Here is a 24,289-nt window from a genome sequence, read left to right on the forward strand (position 1 = left end):
GTCCTGCGTCCCCTCCGCTCAGGCTTTTGTCCAGCGTTGCGAGCGCACCTGGAAGGGGTCAGGTCGGCACTTTGCCGTAATAGGGCGCAGACTGTGAGGGCCGCTAATAAGCGTAGGACCAAGAGTCCTAGATATTGTTGCGGTCAGAGAGTATGGCTCTCCACTCAGAACCTTCCCCTTAAGACAGCTTCTCGCAAGTTGGCCCCGCGGTTCATTGGTCCGTTCCGTATTTCCCAGGTCATTAATCCTGTCGCAGTGCGACTTCTTCTCCCGCGCTATCTTCGTCGCGTTCACCCGGTCTTCCATGTCTCCTGTGTTAAGCCCGTTCTTCGGCGCCCGCTCGTCCCTCCCCCCCCATCCTTGTCGAGGGCGCACCCATCTACAGGGTTCGTAAGATTTTGGACATGCGCCCTCGGGGCCGTGGTCATCAGTACCTAGTGGATTGGGAGGGGTACGGTCCTGAGGAGAGGAGTTGGGTTCCCTCTCGGGACGTGCTGGACCGTTCGCTGATCGATGATTTCCTCCGTTGCCGCCAGGTTTCCTCCTCGAGTGCGCCAGGAGGCGCTCGGTGAGTGGGGGGTACTGTCATGTCTTGTTATGTCTGTTCCTGTCCTTTCTCTTCACTCTGTCTCTCTCTGCTGGTCTTTTTAGGTTACCTTCTCTGTCTCTCATTCTTCAGCTGTTCTACATCTCCCCTAACTAGCTCATTCACTCTTTCACACCTGTTCTCTCTTCCCCCTCTGATTAGGTCTCTATTTCTCTCTCTGTTCCTGCTACTTTCAGTGTCTGATTCTTGTTTGTGTTTTTGATGCCAGAAGCAAGCTGTCGTCTCGTTTGCTTCCACCTTGTCCTATCCTGTCGGAGTCTGCCTGGCAGGTGCATCCTGCACTATACTACGTTCTTTTTGTTCCATTGTCAACGTTGGAAGAGGATTTATGCCATTCCTGTTTTTCATTAAAGAACTCTGTTTTCTGTTAAAACCGCTTTTGGGTCTTCACTCAAGTACATAACACACACACGCGATAACATACGCACTATACACACACAGACATATGGATTTAGTGTAGTAGATTTTGTGTCCACAGATTTAGGAAAATCTGTGTTTTGGTTTTCAGCCCTAATTTGTGAAACAATTTTTGACTGCAGTTAGATGTGCTGGTGCGCTGGTGTCCCTCAGGAAGTTTACATTAAGGCTTGAGGATCTCTATGTAGTTGAATGGGACTGCTTTTTATTAAATATGTTTATTCTGTTATTGTGTGCTGAATTATATTGTTTTATACACATACGCGTATGTTTAATGATTCTGTTTTTATTGTAATGTGGATCCATAAAGAACAAATTCACACGTCTCCTGTCTGATTGTCTGTAGACCCTGCTACATACGTCTCGTGTCTGATTGTCTGGAGACCCTGCCACATACGTCTCCTGTCTGATTGTCTGTAGACCCTGCTACATACATCTCCTGTCTGATTGTCTGTAGACCCTGCTACATACGTCTCCTGTCTGATTGTCTGGAGACCCTGCTACATACGTCTGGTGTCTGATTGTCTGGAGACCCTGCTACATACGTCTCCTGTCTGATTGTCTGGAGACCCTGCTACATACGTCTGGTGTCTGATTGTCTGGAGACCCTGCTACATACGTCTCCTGTCTGATTGTCTGGAGACCCTGCTACATACGTCTCCTGTCTGATTGTCTGTAGACCCTGCTACATACATCTCCTGTCTGATTGTCTGTAGACCCTGCTACATACGTCTCCTGTCTGATTGTCTGGAGACCCTGCTACATACGTCTGGTGTCTGATTGTCTGGAGACCCTGCTACATACGTCTCCTGTCTGATTGTCTGGAGACCCTGCTACATACGTCTGGTGTCTGATTGTCTGTAGACCCTGCCACATACGTCTCCTGTCTGATTGTCTGGAGACCCTGCTACATACGTCTCCTGTCTGATTGTCTGTAGACCCTGCTACATACGTCTCCTGTCTGATTGTCTGTAGACCCTGCCACATACGTCTCCTGTCTGATTGTCTGGAGACCCTGCTACATACGTCTCCTGTCTGATTGTCTGTAGACCCTGCTACATACGTCTGGTGTCTAATTGTCTGTAGACCCTGCTACATACATCTCCTGTCTGATTGTCTGTAGACCCTGCCACATACGTCTCCTGTCTGGTTGTCTGTAGACCCTGCTACATACGTCTCCTGTCTGATTGTCTGTAGACCCTGCTACATACGTCTCCTGTCTGATTGTCTGTAGACCCTGCTACATACGTCTGGTGTCTAATTGTCTGTAGACCCTGCTACATACATCTCCTGTCTGATTGTCTGTAGACCCTGCTACATACGTCTCCTGTCTGATTGTCTGTAGACCCTGCCACATACGTCTCCTGTCTGATTGTCTGTAGACCCTGCTACATACGTCTCCTGTCTGATTGTCTGTAGACCCTGCTACATACATCTCCTGTCTGATTGTCTGTAGACCCTGCTACATACGTCTGGTGTCTAATTGTCTGTAGACCCTGCTACATACATCTCCTGTCTGATTGTCTGTAGACCCTGCCACATACGTCTCCTGTCTGATTGTCTGTAGACCCTGCTACATACGTCTCCTGTCTGATTGTCTGGAGACCCTGCTACATACGTCTCCTGTCTGATTGTCTGTAGACCCTGCTACATACGTCTCCTGTCTGATTGTCTGTAGACCCTGCTACATACGTCTCCTGTCTGATTGTCTGTAGACCCTGCTACATACATCTCCTGTCTGATTGTCTGTAGACCCTGCTACATACGTCTGGTGTCTAATTGTCTGTAGACCCTGCTACATACATCTCCTGTCTGATTGTCTGTAGACCCTGCCACATACGTCTCGTGTCTGAGCCGTTAAATTGCGACTCCACTTTGTCTCCGTACTGACGTTTTGCATCTTTGATTGCCTTACGGAGGTCACAGCTGGTCTGTTTGTACACGTCCATGTTCCCAGTCACGTTGCCGTGGTTAAATGCGGTGGTTCGCGCCTTCCAGTTTTGCGTGTCTTGCTTCCATCGATCCACGGTTGTTAGTTTGGATAAGTTCTAATCGTCACAGAGAACATCCTTTATACACTTCACATAGTCAGTGTACAAGTTGATACTATTCTACGAGCGACCCGGGAAAACATTTCCTAGTCTGTGTGATCAAAACAATCTTGAAGCATAGATTCTGATTGGTCAGACCATTGTTGAATAGTCCTTACCACGGGTGCTTTCTGCTTAGGTTTCTGCCTATAGGTGAGGAGGAGCAGAATGGAGGCATGATCTGATTTGCTGAAAGGAGGGTGGGGGAGGGCCTTGTAGGTCTTCTAGCCCTCCCGGGAAGAGAGAGTAGCAATGATCCAGAGTATTTGATGAGCGAGTAACATAGGAGATGTGTTGATAGAAATTTTTGGTAGTGTTTTCCTAATATTTTCTTTCATAAATTCCTTAGCTACAATAAATGCGGCCTCGGTAAATTGTGGTTTTCACAACGTCCAATGTAGTTCCTTGAGAGCCGTCACATTGTTGGCTTGGGGGGGGGAATATATATGACAGTGACAATGACCAAAGAAAGTTTCCACAATTCATCATGAAACAAACCCTTTGTTCCGCTCTGCACAATGGACAGAGAACCCCGCGAGCTGAATGGATGAAGACAATATATTCAGGAGTATGTTACATACAGTCCCTGATGTTTAACTGGAAGGAGATCCTCGCCCTGAGCCCAATTACTTGATTGTCCATGTTACATTCCCCAGAAGGAAAACCAAAAAAAAAATGGCGCTTAAGCAGAAGAGGGAACTGACAAAGAGTCTATGACCCAACAAGCAAAATGAAACAGGTGGGGCTTTAGTGTCCACTGAAAGTCGACAACAATGAAACCATAAAAGACACCCACCATGGGCGCCCATTTAATTTGCACAAAAAGAGGCAAAAAAAAGAAAAACCCACACCAAACTTAAAGACAGGAAATAAACCACAAAGGTGGAGCAAAACAGAAACGGGGAAGATCAGATAAAGGATTGTTTTTCTAGAAGTGAACATAGCGAGAGACAACTGAAGGTGTTGACCTTCCACAGATATCAAGACCCCTGGAGCACTGGGCCAGCTGCTCTTTAATAGCACCTGGGCCAGCACAGGTGAAACACCTACTGACCAATGAGGTGACACCAAACGTGTATGCTGAAGTCAAACAGCACGCACAGACAGACAGACAGACAGACAGACAGAAAGACAGACAGACAGACAGACAGACAGGCAGACAGGCAGACAAGAAGAGTAGAATAGAATAGAGAAGAGAAGAAAGGGGAAGAGTAGAGAAGAGAAGAAAGGGGAAGAGTAGAAGAGAAGAAAGGGGAAGAGTAGAGAAGAGAAGAAAGGGAAGAGTAGAGAAGAGAAGAAAGGGGAAGAGTAGAGAAGAGAAGAAAGGGGAAGAGTAGAGAAGAGAAGAAAGGGGAAGAGTAGAGAAGACAAGAGAGAACAGCTTACTGCTTCATTCTGAACACAACTACCCTGTAATGAAGTCTCAATGTCTGCAGGGGTGAGACGCGCGCACGCACACACACACACACACACACACACACACACACACACACACACACACACACACACACACACACACACACACACACACACACACACACACACACACACACACACACACACACACACACACACACACACACACAGAGGTATTTATCTCTTTTAAAAGAGCTGTTGACTGCGACACCCTCACACACAAACAGGTCAATATGGCATCAGACAACAACAACCAGCGGGAGTGCTGTCCACCGATCGTCCTAATTGATCCTTTAAAGAGTTATTTACGAGGGAGAGGGGGAGGGACGGAGGGCAGTTAAGTGGTCAGCAGAGTAGATATCGAAGTGGCTCTCTGCCTCTCTCTCTGTCCAACGGTATCATAGTAGTGTCTCTCTGCCCCTCTCTCTGTTCAACAGTATCATAGTATTGTCTCTCTGCCTCTCTCTCTGTCCAACAGTATCATAGTAGTGTCTCTCTGCCTCTCTCTCTGCCTCTCTCTGTCCAACAGTATCATAGTAGTGTCTCTCTGCCTCTCTCTGTCCAACAGTATCATAGTAGTCTCTCTGCCTCTCTCTTTCCAACAGTATCATAGTAGTGTCTCTCTGCCTCTCTCTCTGTCCAACAGTATCATAGTGGTGTCTCTCTGCCTCTCTCTCTGTCCAACAGTATCATAGTAGTGTCTCTCTGCCTCTCTCTGTCCAACAGTATCATAGTAGTGTCTCTCTGCCTCTCTCTCTGTCCAACAGTATCATAGTAGTGTCTCTCTGCCTCTCTCTCTGTCCAACAGTATCATAGTAGTGTCTCTCTGCCTCTCTCTCTGTCCAACAGTATCATAGTAGTGTCTCTCTGCCTCCCTCTCTGTCCAACAGTATCATAGTAGTGTCTCTCTGCCTCTCTCTCTGTCCAACAGTATCATAGTAGTGTCTCTCTGCCCCACTCTCTGTCCAACAGTATCATAGTAGTGTCTCTCTGCTCTCTCTCTGTCCAACAGTATCATAGTAGTGTCTCTCTGCCTCTCTCTCTGTCCAACAGTATCATAGTGTTAACACCAGTACCATATAATTAACCCCAGGAGAAATAGCACAGTTCAGTGATGTGATTTATGCATACAGAACATAAAATCATGGTTAAAGGGATTTTATGCAGATATAAATCATGGTTAAAGGGATTTTATGCAGATATACATCATGGTTAAAGGGATTTTATGCAGATATACATCATGGTTAAAGGGATTTTATGCAGATATACATCATGGTTAAAGGGATATTATGCAGATATACATCATGGTTAAAGGGATTTTATGCAGATATACATCATGGTTAAAGGGATTTTATGCAGATATACATCATGGTTAAAGGGATTTTATGCAGATATACATCATGGTTAAAGGGATATTATGCAGATATACATCATGGTTAAAGGGATTTTATGCAGATATACATCATGGTTAAAGGGATATTATGCAGATATACATCATGGTTAAAGGGATTGTATGCAGATATACATCATGGTTAAAGGGATATTATGCAGATATACATCATGGTTAAAGGGATTTTATGCAGATATACATCATGGTTAAAGGGATTTTATGCAGATATACATCATGGTTAAAGGGATTGTATGCAGATATACATCATGGTTAAAGGGATATTATGCAGATATACATCATGGTTAAAGGGATTTTATGCAGATATACATCATGGTTAAAGGGATATTATGCAGATATACATCATGGTTAAAGGGATTGTATGCAGATATACATCATGGTTAAAGGGATATTATGCAGATATACATCATGGTTAAAGGGATTGTATGCAGATATACATCATGGTTAAAGGGATTTTATGCAGATATACATCATGGTTAAAGGGATATTATGCAGATATACATCATGGTTAAAGGGATTTTATGCAGATATACATCATGGTTAAAGGGATATTATGCAGATATACATCATGGTTAAAGGGATATTATGCAGATATACATCATGGTTAAAGGGATTGTATGCAGATATACATCATGGTTAAAGGGATTTTATGCAGATATACATCATGGTTAAAGGGATATTATGCAGATATACATCATGGTTAAAGGGATATTATGCAGATATACATCATGGTTAAAGGGATATTATGCAGATATACATCATGGTTAAAGGGATTGTATCTGCCTGTCCTGTTTCTCAGCCCGCCTGCCTGACCACTCTGCTTGTCCCTGACCCTGACCCTGACCCTGACCCTGACCCTGACCCTGACCCTGAGCCTGACCCTGAGCCTGTCTGACCACTCTCCTTGCCCCTGACCCTGAGTCTGAGCCTACCTGACCACTCTGCTTGTCCCTGACCCTGACCCTGACCCTGAGGCTGTCTGACCACTCTCCTTGCCCCTGACCCTGAGTCTGAGCCTACCTGACCCTGACACTGCCTACCTGACCACTCTGCTTGTCCCTGACCCTGACCCTGACCCTGACCCTGTCTGACCACTCTCATTGCCCCTGACCCTGAGTCTGAGCCTACCTGACCCTGACCCTGCCTACCTGACCACTCTGCTTGACCCTGACCCTGCCTACCTGACCACTCTCCTTGACCCTGACCCTGCCTACCTGACCACTCTGCTTGACACTGACCCTGACCCTGACCCTGCCTACCTGACCACTCTAATTGACCCTGACCCTGCCTACCTGACCTCTCCGCTTGTCCCTGACCCTGACCCTGCCTGCCGATCTGTTTCTGTGCCCCCCTCTGGATTACCGACCTCTGCCTGACCCTGACCCTGACTCTGAGCCTGCTTGCCGCCCGGTCGTTGCCCCACCTCTGGATTACCAACCTCTGCCTGACCCTGACCCTGACTCTGAGCCTGCTTGCCGCCCGGTCGTTGCCCCACCTCTGGATTACCAACCTCTGCCTGACCCTGACCCTGACCCTGACTCTGAGCCTGCTTGCCGCCCGGTCGTTGCCCCCCTCTGGATTACCGACCTCTGCCTGTCTATTGCCTGCTCCTGTTTGAATATTAAACTATTGTTTATTCGACATGATCTGCATCTGGGTCCTACTTTCACACCCGATAGTACGAACTGGCCATGACTGACTCAATTCATACCTGATAACTGCAGAGCCTGGCAGTATCAACGGACTGCAGTAGTGTCTGAGAGACAGGCCAGATGGTTGGGGTAATTCAACAGAGTCCGCTAGTATCAACAGACTGTAGTAGTGTCTGAGAGACAGGCCAGATGGTTGGGGTAATTCAACAGAGCCTGGCAGTATCAACAGACTGTAGTACTGCCAGAGAGACAGGCCAGATGGTTGGGGTAATTCAACAGAGTCTGCTAGTACCAACAGACTGTAGTAGTGTCAGAGAGACAAGCCAGATGGTTGGGGTAATTCAACAGAGTCTGCCAGTATCAACAGACCATAGTAGTGCCAGAGAGACAGGCCAGATGGTTGGGGTAATTCAACAGTCTGCCAGTATCAACAGACTGTAGTAGTGCCAGAGAGACAGGCCAGATGGTTGGGGTAATTCAACAGTCTGCCAGTATCAACAGACTGTAGTAGTGCCAGAGAGACAGGCCAGATGGTTGGGGTAATTCAACAGTCTGCCAGTATCAACAGACTGTAGTAGTGCCAGAGAGACATGCCAGATGGTTGGGGTAATTCAACAGTCTGCCAGTATCAACAGACTGTAGTAGTGTCAGAGAGACATGCCAGATGGTTGGGGTAATTCAACAGAGTCTGCTAGTATCAACAGACTGTAGTAGTGCCAGAGAGACAGGCCAGATGGTTGGGGTAATTCAACAGAGTCTGCCAGTACCAACAGACTGTAGTAGTGTCAGAGAGACAAGCCAGATGGTTGGGGTAATTCAACAGAGTCTGCCAGTATCAACAGACTGTAGTAGTGCCAGAGAGACAGGCCAGATGGTTGGAGTAATTCAACAGAGTCTGCCAGTATCAACAGACTGTAGTAGTGTCAGAGAGACAGGCCAGATGGTTGGGGTAATTCAACAGAGTCTGCTAGTATCAACAGACTGTAGTAGTGTCAGAGAGACAAGCCAGATGGTTGGGGTAATTCAACAGAGTCTGCCAGTATCAACAGACTGTAGTTGTGCCAGAGAGACAGGCCAGATGGTTGGGGTAATTCAACAGAGTCTGCCAGTATCAACAGACTGTAGTTGTGCCAGAGAGACAGGCCAGATGGTTGGGGTAATTCAACAGTCTGCCAGTATCAACAGACTGTAGTTGTGCCAGAGAGACAGGCCAAACCATAATAACATACTATTAGAAAGGTGCTACCTCTCTACCAAACAGCACTGCTACTACAGACGGACCTCTACTCCCCTCTCATCCTCCCCTCCTCTCAATCCTGTCTTCTCTTCCTCTTCCTCACCTCTGATCCTCTGTTCTGTTCTGATTCTCTGACCCTCTGTTCTGCTCTGATCCTCTGTTCTGCTCTGATTCTCTGATCCTCTGTTCTGCTCTGATCCTCTGATCCTCTGATTCTCTGTTCTGCTCTGACCCTCTGATTCTCTGTTCTGTTCTGATCCTCTGTTCTGCTCTGATCCTTTAATCCTCTGTTCTGCTCTGACCCTCTGATTCTCTGTTCTGTTCTGATCCTCTGTTATGTTCTGATCTTCTGTTCTGCTCTGATCCTCTGTTCTGATCCTCTGTTCTGATCCTCTGATCCTCTGTTCTGATCCTCTGATCCTCTGTTCTGATCCTCTGATCCTCTGTTCTGATCCTCTGTTCTGATCCTCTGATCCTCTGTTCTGTTCTGATCCTCTGATCCTCTGTTCTGTTCTGATCCTCTGATCCTCTGTTCTGATCCTCTGTTCTGATCCTCTGATCCTCTGTTCTGCTCTGGTCCTCTGTTCTGCTCTGGTCCTCTGAACCAACTGAGCCACGAATAGTCAGCAGAACCCAGAAGATGAGGCAGACACAGCAGTACTTGAGACGGTGTATTTAATAAAGTAAAAAGTGAAGTCCTTCAGGAAAACATGTAACTCCCAACCTCAAAAGGAATTCCACAAGAACAAGGTAATCCACAAGGTAATCCTCCAAGACAAAAGGCAAATCCACAAGGTGGTAGGAATAGCACAAAAAGCCTCAAAAGATACTCAAAAATAAATAAACAAGAACAAAAAACAGAATTCCACAAGAGCGTCCACCGGGATCAACAAGAGCACACAGAACACTAGGGCTGGGTGCTAACATACAAACACAGAGCAAAGAACTGAGGGAAACAAAGGGTTTAAATACAATCAGGGGAAACGAGGCACAGGTGCAAATAATAATGGGGATCAAGGGAAAGCAAAAGGTCAAAAAGCACAATGGGGGCATCTAGTGACCAAAAACCAGAACAACCCTGGCCAAATCCTGACATAGGAGACATGCACGTTACAGTGCAAAAGCTGTGGGAGGAAGAGGTACCACCTCTGTCCAAAATGGCACCCTATTCCCTATATAGTGCACTACTCTTGACAAGAGATCTATGGGTCCTGGTCAAAAGTAGTTCAGGACATAGGTAATAGGGTGCAATTTGGGATGCAGGACACAGTACAGTAATGTAGTGCACTATATAGGGAATAGGGCTCTGGTCTATAGTAGTGCCACTATATAGAGAATAGGGCTCTGGTCAAAAGTAGTTCACTATATAGGGAATAGGGCTCTGGTCTAAAGTAGTTCACTATATAGGGAATAGGACTATGGTCTAAAGTAGTTCACTATATAGGGAATAGGACTCTGGTCAAAAGTAGTTCACTATATAGGGAATAGGGCTCTGGTCTAAAGTAGTGCACTATATAGGGAATAGGGCTCTGGTCTATAGTAGTACCACTATATAGGGAATAGGACTATGGTCTAAAGTAGTTCACTATATAGGGAATAGGACTCTGGTCAAAAGTAGTTCACTATATAGGGAATAGGACTCTGGTCTATAGTAGTGAACTATATAGGGAATAGGGCTCTGGTCTATAGTAGTACCACTATATAGGGAATAGGGCTCTGGTCTATATATAGTAGTACCACTATATAGGGAATAAGGCTCTGGTCTAAAGTAGTGCACTATATAGGGAATAGGATAGTAGGAATAGGGGCTCTGGTCTAAAGTAGTTCACTATATAGGGAATAGGGCTCTGGTCTAAAGTAGTTCACTATATAGGGAATAGGGCTCTGGTCTAAAGTAGTTCACTATATAGGGAATAGGGTGTCATTTTGGATGCGAGAACACAGTACAGGTCAACAGCAGCTGACTGTAATGATAGAAGGAGGGTGTATGCTAGCTGAACCATAGCTGACTGTAATGATGTAATGATATGCTAGCTGAAGCTGACTGGTGATAGAAGGAGGGTGTATGCTAGCTGAACCATAGCTGACTGTAAGGATAGAAGGAGGGTGTATGCTACTGAACCATAGCTGACTGGATAGAAGGAGGGGTATGTAGCTGAACCTAGCTGACTGTAATGATAGAAGGAATGCTAGCTGAACCATAGCTGACTGTAATGATAGAAGGAGGGTGGGTGTATGCTAGCTGAACCATAGCTGACTGTAAGGATAGAAGGAGGGTGTATGCTGCTGAACTAGCTACTGTAATGATAGAAGGAGGGTGTATGCTAGCTGAACCATAGCTGACTGTAATGATAGAAGGAGGGTGTATAGCTGAACCATAGCTGACTGTAATGATAGAAGGAGGGTGTATGCTAGCTGAACCATAGCTGACTGTAATGATAGAAGGAGGGTGTATGCTAGCTGAACCATAGCTGACTGTATGCTAGCTGAGCTGACTGTAATGATAGAAGGAGGGTGTATGCTAGCTGAACCATAGCTGACTGTAATGATAGAAGGAGGGTGTATGCTAGCTGAACCATAGCTGACTGTAATGATAGAAGGAGGGTGTATGCTAGCTGAACCATAGCTGACTGTAATGATAGAAGGAGGGTGTATGCTAGCTGAACCATAGCTGGATAGAAGGAGGGTGTATGCTAGCTGAACCATAGCTGACTGTAATGATAGAAGGAGGGTGTATGCTAGCTGAACCATAGCTGACTGTAATGATAGAAGGAGGGTGTATGCTAGCTGAACCATAGCTGAGATAGAAGGAGGGTGTATGCTAGCTGAACCATAGCTGACTGTAATGATAGAAGGAGGGTGTATGCTAGCTGAACCATAGCTGATAGGATAGAAGGAGGGTGTATGCTAGCTGAACCATAGCTGACTGTAAGGATAGAAGGAGGGTGTAGCTAGCTGAACCATAGCTGACTGTAATGATAGAAGGAGGGTGTATGCTAGCTGAACCATAGCTGACTGTAAGGATAGAAGGAGGGTGTATGCTAGCTGAACCATAGCTGACTGTAATGATAGAAGGAGGGTGTATGCTAGCTGAACCATAGCTGACTGTAATGATAGAAGGAGGGTGTATGCTAGCTGAACCATAGCTGACTGTAAGGATAGAAGGAGGGTGTATGCTAGCTGAACCATAGCTGACTGTAATGATAGAAGGAGGGTGTATGCTAGCTGAACCATAGCTGACTGTAATGATAGAAGGAGGTGTATGCTAGCTGAACCATAGCTGACTGTAATGATAGAAGGAGGGTGTATGCTAGCTGAACCATAGCTGACTGTAATGATAGAAGGAGGGTGTATGCTAGCTGAACCATAGCTGACTGTAATGCTAGCTGAACCATAGCTGACTGTAAGGATAGAAGGAGGGTGTATGCTAGCTGAACCATAGACTGTAATGATAGAAGGATGCTAGCTGAACCATAGCTGACTGTAAGGATAGAAGGAGGGTGTACTAGCTGAACCATAGCTGACTGTAATGATAGAAGGAAGGTGAACCATAGCTGACTGGGTGTATGCTAGCTGAACCATAGCTGACTGTAAGGATAGAAGGAGGGTGTATGCTAGCTGAACCATAGCTGACTGTAATGATAGAAGGAGGGGTGTATGCTAGCTGAACCATAGCTGACTGTAATGATAGAAGGAGGGTGTATGCTAGCTGAACCATAGCTGACTGTAAGGATAGAAGGAGGGTGTATGCTAGCTGAACCATAGCTGACTGTAATGATGCTAGCTGAACCATAGAAGGAGCTGACTGGTGTATGCTAGCTGAACCATAGCTGACTGTAATGATAGAAGGAGGGTGTATGCTAGCTGAACCATAGCTGACTGTAAGGATAGAAGGAGGGTGTATGCTAGCTGAACCATAGCTGACTGTAATGATAGAAGGAGGGTGTATGCTAGCTGAACCATAGCTGACTGTGATAGAAGGAGGGTGTATGATAGTAAGCTGAATCATAGCTGACTGTAATGATAGAAGGGTGTATGCTAGCTGAACCATAGCTGACTGTAAGGATAGAAGGAGGGTGTATGCTAGCTGAACCATAGCTGACTGTAATGATAGAAGGAGGGTGTATGCTAGCTGAACCATAGACTGTAATGATAGAAGGAGGGTGACTGTGAAAGCTGACTGTAGGATAGAAGGAGGGTGTATGCTAGCTGAACCATAGCTGACTGTAAGGATAGAAGGAGGGTGTATGCTAGCTGAACCATAGCTGACTGTAAGGATAGAAGGAGGGTGTATGCTAGCTGAACCAGCTGAACCTGACTGTAAGATGGAATGCTAGCTGAACCATAGCTGACTGTAATGATGTGACTGCTGAGCGGGCACTGCTGTAATGATAGAAGGAGGTGTATGCTTGACACCTGTAAGGATAGAAGGAACTCACATGCAAGAGAGGTTCCAAATGGCACCCTACAGTATGCCCTATGTAGTACACTACTTATCACCAAGGCCTGAACAGGTCTCATGTCAAAAGATGTGGACTATGTAGGGAACAAGGAAAAAGGGTGCTAATTGGGATGCCCGTAGTACACTACTTATCACACTACAGGTCTCATGTCAAAAGATGTGGACTATTTCTCTGTTTTCTCTTTCATCTTTTTATAAAATTTCTTCCTCCTTTAGTTACAATATAGTGGTTTCTGCTGACTCAGTAGAGTTACAACCTGACTGGCCCACAGTAGAGTTACAATATAGTGGTTTCTGCTGACTGGCCCACAGTAGAGTTACAACATAGTGGTTTCTGCTGACTGGCCCACAGTAGAGTTACAACATAGTGGTTTCTGCTGACTGGCCCACAGTAGAGTTACAATATAGTGGTTTCTGCTGACTGGCCCACAGTAGAGTTACAACATAGTGGTTCCTGCTGACTGGCCCACAGTAGAGTTACAACATAGTGGTTTCTGCTGACTGGCCCACAGTAGAGTTACAATATAGTGGTTTCTGCTGACTGGCCCACAGTAGAGTTACAACATAGTGGTTAATTCAAGGATTAATTCATAAATAACCAAAAACACAGTTTTGCTAGACATAGTAGACATAATACAACACTGATCTGAGACATTTATTGGTCTTTAAAGTCTTAGATCTACTGCTCTATACTTCTATTAGATCTATACTTCTATTAGATCTCTATACTTCTATTAGATCTATATACTTATATTAGATCTCTATAATTCTATTAGATCTACTGCTCTATACTTCTATTAGATCTACAGCTCTATACTTTATTAGATCTACTGCTCTATATCTATTAGATCTATAATTCTATTAGATCTATACTGCTCTATACTTCTATTAGATCTATACTTCTATTAGATCTCTATACTTCTATTAGATCTACTGCTCTATACTTCTATTAGATCTACTGCTCTATATCTCTATTAGATCTCTATACTTCTATTAGATCTCTATACTTCTATTAGATCTACTGCTCTATACTTCTATTAGATCTCTATACGTCTATTAGATCTATATATTAGATCTCTATAATTCTATACTTATATTAGATCTACTGCTCTATACTTCTATTAGATCTACAGCTCTATACTTCTATTAGATATCTATACTTCTATTAGATCTACTGCTCTTTACTTCTATTAGATCTATATACTTCTATTAGATCTCTATACTTATTAGATCTACTGCTCTATACTTCTATTAGATCTCTATACGTCTATTAGATCTATATACTTATATTAGATCTCTATAATTCTATTAGATCTACTGCTCTAACCTTCTATTAGATCTACTGCTCTATACTTCTATTAGATATCTATACTTCTATTAGATCTACTGCTCTTTACTTCTATTATATCTCTATACTTCTATTAGATCTACTGCTCTATACCTCTATTAGAACTCTATACTTCTATTAGATCTACTGCTCTATACTTCTATTAGATCTATATACTTCTATTAGATCTCTATACTTCTATTAGATCTACTGCTCTATACTTCTATTAGATCTACAGCTCTATACTTCTATTAGATCTACTGCTCTATACTATTAGATCTACTGCTCTATACTTCTATTAGATCTCTATAGGTCTATTACATCTACTGCTCTATACTTCTATTAGATATCTATACTCTTATTAGATCTACTGCTCTATACTTCTATTAGATCTACTGCTCTTTACTTCTATTATATCTCTATACTTCTATTAGATATACTGCTCTATTCTTCTATTAGATCTACTGCTCTATACTTCTATTAGATCTCTATACTTCTATTGGATCTACTGCTCTATACTTCTATTAGATCTACTGCTCTATACTTCTATTAGATCTACTGCTCTATACTTCTATTAGATCTCTATTCTTCTATTAGATCTACTGCTCTATACTTCTATTAGATCTACTGCTCTATACTTCTATTATATCTCTATACTTCTATTAGATCTACTGCTCTATACTTCTATTAGATCTACTGCTCTATACTTCTATTAGATCTCTATACTTCTATTAGATCTACTGCTCTATACTTCTATTAGATCTACTGCTCTATACTTCTATTAGATCTACTGCCCTATACTTCTATTAGATCTACTGCTCTATACTTCTATTAGATCTCTATAATTCTATTAGATCTCTATACTTCTATTAGATCTCTATATTTCTATTAGATCTACTGCTCTATACTTCTATTAGATCTACTGCTCTATACTTCTATTAGATCTCTATACTTCTATTAGAGCTACTGCTCTATACTTATATTAGATCTACTGCTCTATACTTCTATTAGATCTACTGCTCTATACTGGGGAGTAAAACATAAAACGAGTGAGAACAAGGACGTTCTTGAACATGGGGTGAGACATTGTTACTGATTTGTAAATAAAGCCAGTTTGTTATTTATTACGTTTTTAGAGGACGGGAAACCAGAAACCTACAGTCATCTCACGGGTCTCCCAGTCGAGGACGTCACAGATATTGAACCAGCATCTGTAGCAACACAGCTTGTACTGCTATGCAGTGTCTTAGACCGCTGCACCACTCAGGCGCTGTACAACATGATTGGTCGGGAGCGGCCCACAGTACAACAGTAAGACCAAGACAAAATAATAATGTCGCCCATTCATTGTCAGTTGGAGACACAGTCGGACCCAAAAGCATAATCAGTGCTCTAACTCCCCCTTGTGGTGATCTGGAGCAATGAAGTAGTGACGCAGGGTACTGTACTAAACCACAAATTACCTCTATTTGCCCTCAGAATAATCGCAAAACTTTTAGCGGAGCAAACCATCGTACTGCTCTATACTTCTAGTAGCCCTACTGCTACACTTGTTGATCTTGAAAATGTAAACCTAAACCGTTTAATTTCGGTCCAGTTAGTACCTCAGCAATACCTCTTCTTCCCAGAATCCTCAATAAAGTTCAATCACTTGACAGAAAGCGGACGGAGGGAGTAAATGCCCCGGTGTCTCGTGGGAAATCAGGGCCTTAATTAAACAGGCCTGGTGTGTGTCACTGAGCACAGGGTGTCCGAGCTCATTATATCCTTGATTATTGCTTTTCCACAACAGTCAAGAGCGTACACACACACACAGACACACACACACACCACACAAAAACACACTAAACACATGGGAGGAGAAAAGAGGGAGAAGGGAGGAGAAGGAGAGAGGAGGAGCGAGGGGGAGGAGGAGGAGAGAGGGGGAGGGAGGAGAAGGAGAGAGGAGGAGAGAGGGGGAGGGAGGAGAAAAGAGGGAGGAGAAGGAGGGAGGAGAAAAGGGGAGGAAAGAGGGGCAGAGGGAGGGGGAGAGGGAGGAGAAAAGAGGGAGGAGGGGGAGGGAAGAGGGGATGACAGGAGGTAATTGAAAAGAGAAGCTGAGCTCAATATTTTCTGATTAGTGTGAGAGTCAGGGTGGAAAAGAGAGGAGGATGCAATAAAAAACTATGAGCCTGAGATATAGAGAACGATGGGATGAGAGGAAAGAAGGAGAAGGACATAAGGAGGGAGGACAGAAGGAGGGAGGACAGAAGGAGGGAGGACAGAAGGAGGGAGGATAGAAGGAGGGAGGACAGAAGGAGGGAGGACAGAAGGAGGGAGAAGGAGCAAGAACAGAAGGGAGGGAGGACAGAGAGAGGGAGGACAGAAGGAGGGAAGACAGAAGGAGGGAGAACAGAAGGAGAGAGGACAGAAGGAGGGAGAGAACAGAAGGAGGGAGGACAGAAGGAGGAGGACAGAGGAGGAGGGAGGACAGAGACAGGAGGGAGGACAGAAGGAGGGAGGACAGAAGGAGAGGACAGAGGAGGGAGGAAGGAGGAGAGGACAGAAGGAGGGAGGAGGAGGAGAAGGAGGGGAGAAGGAGGGAGGACAGAAGGAGGAGGGGAGGGAGAATAGAAGGAGGGAGGACAGAAGGAAGGAGGAGAACAGAAGGAGGGAGGACAGACAGAAGGAGGGAGGACAGAAGGAGGGAGGATAGAAGGAGGGAGGAGGACAGAAGGGAGGAGGACAGAAGGAGGGAGGACAGAAGGAGGGAGGACAGAGGAGGGAGGACAGGGAGAACAGAGGGAGGACAGAAGGGAGGGAAGACAGAAGGAGGGAGAACAGAGGAGGAGGGAGGATAGAAGGAGGGAGGACAGAAGGAGGAGGGAGGACAGAAGGAGGGAGGATAGAAGGAGGGAGGACAGAAGGAGGGAGGACAGAGGACAGGGAGGACAGAGGAGGGAGGACAGAAGGAGGAGAAGGATAGAACAGAAGGAGGGAGAAGGAGAGAGGACAGAGTGAGGGAGGACAGAGGAGGGAGGACAGAAGGAGGGAGGATAGAAGGAGGGAGGACAGGAAGAGGGAAGGAGGGAGAACAGAAGAAGGGAGGGAGGACAGAGTGAGGGAGGACAGAAGGAGGGGAGGATAGAAGGAGGGAGGACAGAAGGAAGGAGGGAGGACAGAAGGAGGGAGGACAGAAGGAGGGAGGACAGAAGGAGGAGGACAGGGAGGGGACAGAGACAGAAGGAGGAGGACAGAAGGAGGGGAGGAGGAGAACAGAGAGGAGGGAGGAGGGAGGACAGAAGGGAGGGAAGGGGAGGACAGGAAGGAGGGAGGACAGAGTGAGGGAGGACAGAAGGAGGGAGGATAGAAGGAGGGAGGACAGAAGGAAGGAGGACAGAAGGAGGGGGAGACAGAAGTAAATGGAACAGAAGGAGGGGGAGACAGAAGGAGGGAGAACAGAAGGAGGGAGGATAGAAGGAGGGAGGACAGAAGGAGGGAGGACAGAAGGAGGGAGGACAGAAGGAGGGAGGACAGAAGGAGGGAGGACAGAGTGAGGGAGGACAGAGGGAGGACAGGGAGGAGGGAGGACAGGAGGGAGGACAGGAGGGAGGACAGAGGAGGGAGGACAGAAGGAGGGAGGAAGGAGGGAGGACAGAGTGAGGGAGGACAGAAGGAGGGAGGACAGAAGGAGGGAGGACAGAGGGGGAGGACAAGGAGGGAGGACAGAAGGAGGGAGGACAGAGGAGGGAGGACAGAGGAGGAGGGAGGACAGAGGAGAGTGGGAGGATAGGAGGGAGGACAGAGGGGAGGACAGAAGGAGGGAGGACAGAAGGAGGGAGGACAGAGATAGAGGGGGAGGAGGGAGGACAGAAGGAGGGAGGACAGATAGAGGGAGGGAGGAGGGAGGAAGGAGGGAGGACAGAAGGAGGGGAGGAGGACAGGGATAGGGGAGGATAGAGGACAGAAGGAGGGATAGAGGGAGAGATAGAAGGAGGGAGGGATAGAGGAGAGATAGATAGAGAAGGAGGGAGAACAGAAGGAGGGAGAACAGAAGGGAGGGAGAACAGAAGGAGGGAGAACAGGAGGGAGAGACAGAAGGAGGGAGAACAGAAGGAGGGAGCAATCATAAATATGTGTGTGTGTAGAAGGAGGGAGAACAGAGAGGGGGAGGAGAATGAAGGAGGTGGGAGGAAGCTGATGAAGGAGGGAGGACAGCTGATGAAGGAGGGGGGGGAGAGCTGATGAAGAGAGGGGGAGAGAGCTGATGAAGGAGGGGGAGAACAGAAGGAGGGAGAGAATGAAGAAGGAGGGAGGAGCTGATGAAGGAGGGAGGAGGAGAGCTGAGGGAGGGAGGGAGCTGATGAAGAGAGGGGGGAGGGAGCTGAGAAGAGAGGGGGAGGAGGGATAGAGGGAGAGATGAAGAGAGGGGGAGGGAGAGCTGGGAAGGGGGAGGGATAGAGGGAGAGATAGAGAGAGGGGGAGGGGATAGAGGGAGCTGATGAAGAGAGGGCGGGGAGAGCTGATGAAGGAGGGGGAGGAGAGCTGATGAAGAGAGGGAGGAGGAGAGGAAGAAGGGGGAGGGAGCTGATGAAGAGAGGGGGAGAGAGCTGATGAAGAGAGGGGGAGGAGAGCTGAGAATAGGGGGATAGATAGATAGGGGGGATAGATAGATAGATAGATAGATAGATAGGGAGGGAGGGGGAGGGAGAAGGAGGGGGAGGGAGAGGGAGAGCTGACGAAGGGGGGGAGGAGGGAGGGAGGGAGGGAGGGAGGGGGGAGAGCTGATGAAGGAGGGGGGAGGGATGAAGAGAGGGGGGAGGGAGGGAGGGAGGGGGAGGGAGGGTGAACTAAGAGAGGGGGAGGGAGAGCTAAGCGAAGAGAGGGGAGGAGAGCTGACGAAGAGAGGGGGAGGAGAGCTGACAGCAGATCTCTAATCAAGCAAGAGAGGGGGGAGGAGACATTAGGGAGAGCTGATGAAGAGAGGGGGAGGAGAGCTGATGAAGAGAGGGGGAGGAGAGCTGATGAGAGGAGTTCCATTGTGTTACATCAGACACACACACACACAGGGGGAGGAGAGCTGACACACACTGACACAGGGGGAGGACAGCTGATGAAGAGGTGGGAGGAGAGCTGATGAAGAGAGGGGAGGACTGATGAAGAGGGGGAGGAGAGCTGATGAAGAGAGGGGGAGGACACACACACACACACAGCTGATGAAGAGAGGGGAGGAGAGCTGATGAAGAGAGGGGGAGGAGAACAGAGGATGAAGAGAGGGGGACACACTGATGAAGACAGGGGGAGGAGAGCTGATGACAGACAGTGTGGGAGAGAGCTGATGAAGAGAGGGGGGAGGAGAGCTGATGAAGAGAGGGGGAGGAGAGCTGATGAAGAGAGGGGGAGGAGAGCTGATGGAGAGAGGGGAGAGGAGAGCTGATGAAGAGAGGGAGGAGGAGAGCTGATGAAGAGAGGGGGAGGAGAGCTGATGAAGAGAGGGGGATGAAGAGAGGGGGAGGAGAGCTGATGAAGAGAGGGGGAGGGGAGAGCTGATGAAGAGAGGGGGAGGAGAGCTGATGAAGAGAGGGGGAGGAGAGCTGATGAAGAGAGGGGGAGGAGAGCTGATGGAGAGAGGGGAGAGGAGAGCTGATGAAGAGAGGGGGAGGAGAGCTGATGGAGAGAGGGGCTGATGAAGAGAGGGGGAGGAGAGCTGATGAAGAGAGGGGGAGGAGAGCTGATGAAGAGAGGGGGAGGAGAGCTGATGAAGAGAGGGGGGGAGAGCTGATGAAGAGAGCTGATGAAGAGAGAGGGGGAGGAGAGCTGATGAAGAGATGGAGAGAGCTGATGAAGGAGAGGAGAGCTGATGAAGAGAGGGAGGAGGAGAGCTGATGAAGAGAGGGGGAGGAGAGCTGATGAAGAGAGGGAGGGGGAGGAGAGCTGATGAAGAGAGGGGGAGGAGAGCTGATGAAGAGAGGGGGAGGAAGAGAGGGGGAGGAGAGCTGATGAGGGGGAGAGAGCTGATGAAGGAGGGGGAGAGCTGATGAAGAGAGGGGGGGGGAGGAGAGCTGATGAAGAGAGGGGAAAGGAGAGCTGATGAAGAGAGGGGGAGGAGAGCTGATGAAGAGAGGGGGAGGAGAGCTGATGAAGAGAGGGGGAGGAGAGCTGATGAAGAGAGGGGGAGGAGAGCTGATGAAGAGAGGGGGGAGGAGAGCTGATGAAGAGAGGGGGGAGGAGAGCTGATGGAGAGAGGGGAAAGGAATCATCTTCCTGCCAAAGTATGTCCTGATTCCTGGACAGACTGACGTGTTGTTGACGTGTTGTTGACGTGTTGCCCCCCCCCCTCCCCATCTATCGTCAGAGCTCGTACTGTTGGGTGACCGAAATTGAGACGGCCGTCCTACAATCTAAGCTTGCATCCTGTATAACAAACTCCAAAAGGGTCTGGGACGCTGTAAAGTCCATGGAGAATAAGAGCACCTCCTCCCAGCTGCCCACTGCTCTGAGGCTAGGAAACACTGTCACCACTGATAAATACACTGTAAAGTCCATGGAGAATAAGAGCACCTCCTCCCAGCTGCCCACTGATAGGAAACACTGACCACTGATAAAACAGTAAAGTCCATGGAGAACCACCGATACATCCACTATAATTGAGAATTGATAAATAAGCTTTTTTCTGCGGCTGGTGCTTTCCACCTGAGAATAAGGCTACCCCTACCCGGTCAACAGCCATGCTCATCCACTACAGCAACTGACCCGATGCTTTCCACCTGGCTACCCCTACCCCGGTCAACAGCCATGCGCTCCCCACAGCAACTTGCCCAAGCCTCCCCATTTCTCCTTCTCCCAAATCCAGATATCTGATGTTCTGAAAGTGCTGTAAAATCTGGACCCCTACAAATCAGCAGGGCTAGACAATCTGGACCCTCTCTTCCTAAAATTATCTGTTCAACCTCTTTCGTATCGTCTGAAATCCCCCAAAGATTGAAAAGCTGCCGCGGTAATCCCCCTCTTCAAAGGGGGAGACACTCTAGACCCAAACTGTTACAGACCTATATCTATCCTACCCTGCTTTTCTAAGGTCTTTAAAAGCCAAGTTAACAAACAGATCACTGACCATTTCGAACCCACAGTACCTTCTCCGCGATGCAATCTGGTTTCCGAACTGGTCATGGGTGCACCTCAGCCACGCTCAAGGTCCGAAGCGATATCATAACCGCCATCGATAAGAGACAATACTGTGCAGCTGAATTCATTGATCTGGCCAAGGCTTTCGACTCTGTCAATCACCACATTCCTATAGACAGACTTAGTCTGGTTTCTCAAATGAATGCCTCGCCTGGTTCACCATCTACTTCTCTAATTGAGTTCAGTGTGTCAAACCGAAGGGCCTGTTGTCCGGACCTCTGGCAGTCTCTATGGGGGTGCCACAGGGTTCAATTCTTGGACCGACTCTCTTCTCTGTATACATCAATGATGTCGCTCGCTACTGGTGATTCTCTGTCCACCTTTACACAGACGACACCATTCATCTTTATACTTCTGGCCCTTCTTGGAAAATGGATCTGACTTAGAAAATGTGGACAACAACAACATACAGTTGAAGTTGGAAGTTTACATACACTTCGGTTGGAGTCATTAAAACTCATTCAACCACTCCACACATTTCTTGCTAACAAACTATAGTTTTGTCAAGTCGGTTAGGACATCTACTTTGTGCAGGACACAAGTCCTTTTTGCAACAATTGTTTACAGACAGATTTCACTTATAATTCACTGTATCACAATTCCAAGGGGGTCAGAAGTTTACATACACTAAATTGTCTGTGCCTTCAAACAGCTTGGAAAATTCCAGAAAATTGTGTCAAGGCTTTTCTGATAGGCTAATTGACATCATTTGAGTCAATTGGAGGTGTACCTGTGGATGTATTTCAAGGCCTACCTCCAAACTCAGTGCCTCTTTGCTTGACATCATGGGAAAAACAAAAGAAATCAGCCAAAACCTCAGAAAAAAATTGTAGACCTCCACAAGTCTGGTTCATCCTTGGGAGCAATTTCCAAATGACTGAAGGTACCACGTTCATCTGTACAAACAATGGTAGGCAAGTATAAACACCATGGGACCACACAGCCATCATACCTCTCAAGAAGGAGACAAATGCCTGAAGGTACCACGTTCATTTGGTGCGAAAAGTGAAATAAAAGTGAAAAAAATAAAATGAACAGTAAACATTACACTCACAAAAGTTCCAAAGAGAATAAAGACATTTCAAATGTCATATTATGTCTGTATACGGTGTTGTAACGATGTGCAAATAGTTAAAGTACAAAAGGGAAAATAAATAAACATAAATATGGGTTGTATTTACAACAGTGTTTGTTCTTCACTGCTTGACCTCTTCTTGTGGCAACAGGTCATAAATCTTGCTGCTGTGATGGCACACTGTCGTATTTCACCCAGTAGATATGGGAGTGGTCACAAATACTGCTGGCATTCTCTCAACTAGCTTCATGAGGTAGTCACCCGGAATGCATTTCAACTAATAGCCTTCTTGTAATCCAGTTTTCCTTCCTTCTTTACCTAAAAGCGTGACCATGTAATCTCGCTCCCTCAGCCCTGGGTCCTCTCCTCCTCTGTTTCCTTTCTTTCATCCCCTTCCTTTCCTTTCCTTCCCTGTTCCCTCCCTCCTCTTCTCCTCCTCCCCGTTGTTCCTCCAGTGTTCTGTGTCAGTGCCAGGGAGGAGAGGGGACTGCTGCCTTAATCAGGTGCAGCAGAGGGAATCCTGGGAAGGGAAGAGACCCTCTCCCATCAACCCATCAACACACAGCATCTTTTTTGCTCTTCTCCCCTGTCTAGTTTTCTCTTTTCTCTCTCCCTACCTCTCCCCATTCACTCTTTCTCTCCCTCCCCACCTCTCCCCCATTCACTCTTTCTCTCCCTCCCCACCTCTCCCCCATTCACTCTTTCTCTCCCTCCCCCTACCTCTCCCCATTCACTCTTTCTCTCCCCTCCCCACCTCTCCCCCATTCACTCTTTCTCTCCCTCCTCCCTACCTCTCCCCCCATTCACTCTTTCTCTCCCTCCCCACCTCTCCCCCATTCACTCTTTCTCTCCCTCCCCCCTCTCCCCCATTCACTCTTTCTCTCCTCCCCACCTCCTCCCCCATTCACTCTTTCTCTCCCCTCCCCACCTCTCCCCATTCACTCTCTCTCCCCTCCCTACCTCTCCCCCATTCACTCTTTCTCTCCCCCTCCCTACCTCTCCCCATTCACTCTTTCTCTCCCTTCTCCCCCATTCACTCTCTCTCCCTCCCTACCTCTCCCCCATTCACTCTTTCTCTCCCTCCCTACCTTCCCCCATTCACTCTTTCTCTCCCCACCTCTCCCCCATTCACTCTTTCTCTCCCTCTCTCCACCTCTCCCCATTCACTCTTTCTCTCCCTCTCCACCTCTCCCCCATTCACTCTTTCTCTCCCTCCCCACCTCTCCCCATTCACTCTTTCTCTCCCTCCCCACCTCTCCCCCATTCACTCTTTCTCTCCCTCCCCAGTCCCTGGGGTGCTCTGGTCAACACAGAAGTGGGGCTAGGGGAGGGAGGGAAGGAGGGTCTGGGAGTGGAAATCACATGGAGGGAGGGAATCAGCAGGTGACAGAGCTCGAGGAAACCCAGAGGAAGCATGAGCGCAGGTTGTGTGGG

The sequence above is a fragment of the Oncorhynchus masou genome, unplaced genomic scaffold (genome assembly GCF_036934945.1).
Source record: "Oncorhynchus masou masou isolate Uvic2021 unplaced genomic scaffold, UVic_Omas_1.1 unplaced_scaffold_593, whole genome shotgun sequence".
NCBI classification, from domain to species: Eukaryota; Metazoa; Chordata; class Actinopteri; order Salmoniformes; family Salmonidae; genus Oncorhynchus; species Oncorhynchus masou.